The 846-nt window shown below is 46.0% G+C and overlaps 1 non-coding gene across 1 annotated transcript; it reads right to left on the minus strand.

Annotated features, from left to right (window-relative positions):
- Positions 1–298: 298 nt before the first annotated feature.
- Positions 299–373, minus strand: Trnat-ugu (transfer RNA threonine (anticodon UGU)). The gene has a single exon. It is a non-coding gene; the product is annotated as a tRNA-Thr (tRNA).
- Between the last annotated feature and the right edge of the window lie 473 nt (positions 374–846).

Here is an 846-nt window from a genome sequence, read left to right on the forward strand (position 1 = left end):
GAGTAAGAGCAACTTTCTCTCATAGTCTTTGCCTTCAGCAACGCTTATCTCTGTTGCAGCGTGTTGGATCACCCACAAGCTTGTAAAGTCCTTTACCTTGTGCACGTAGAGAAACCTCCCATGCACGTCATTTTGTCTGCTAAGGTAATCTGAAGTATATGAAGATAGTATCTGTTCCTAAAGAATAGATACCAATGATGACCATGCAGCTTCTCTAGAAAGAAATGATAATTAATCGAAACCCACAGCTGCCAACTGGTGTTGTTGATATACCTCCATGGGGACTCCTGACAATGTGTGCCCCGACCGGGACTCGAACCCGGGATCGCCTGCTTACATGGCAGTCACTCTATCCATCTGAGCCACCGAGGGCACAGAAGATAGCGCGACTGCAGGGACTTATCCCTTGCACGCTTCCCGTGAGACTCACATTCCCAACTGTCCACAACCTACATTCGTAATGTTCCTAAAGGAATGTAGGTTGTGGACAGTTGGGAATGTTGGTCTCGCGGGAAGCATTCAAGGGATAAGTCCCTGCAGTCGCGCTATCTTCTGTGCCCTCGGTGACTCAGATGGATAGAGCGTCTGCCATGTAAGCAGAAGAACCTGGGTTAGAGTCCCGGTCGGGGCACACATTTTCAGCTGTCCACATTGAGATATATTAATCTGAAGTCTTCATTTCGTAATGGACGGTATCATTCAAGAAGACTGCTTTTTACGCAATTCAAATTTCCTTCAAGGGAAAAGTGTGTGTGAATTTCTAAGCGACCAAACTGCTGAGGTCATCGGTCCCTAGGTTTACACACTACTTAAACTAACTTAAACTAACTTATGCTAAGAACAACA

The sequence above is a fragment of the Schistocerca serialis genome, chromosome 2 (assembly GCF_023864345.2).
Source record: "Schistocerca serialis cubense isolate TAMUIC-IGC-003099 chromosome 2, iqSchSeri2.2, whole genome shotgun sequence".
Classification (NCBI taxonomy): domain Eukaryota; kingdom Metazoa; phylum Arthropoda; class Insecta; order Orthoptera; family Acrididae; genus Schistocerca; species Schistocerca serialis.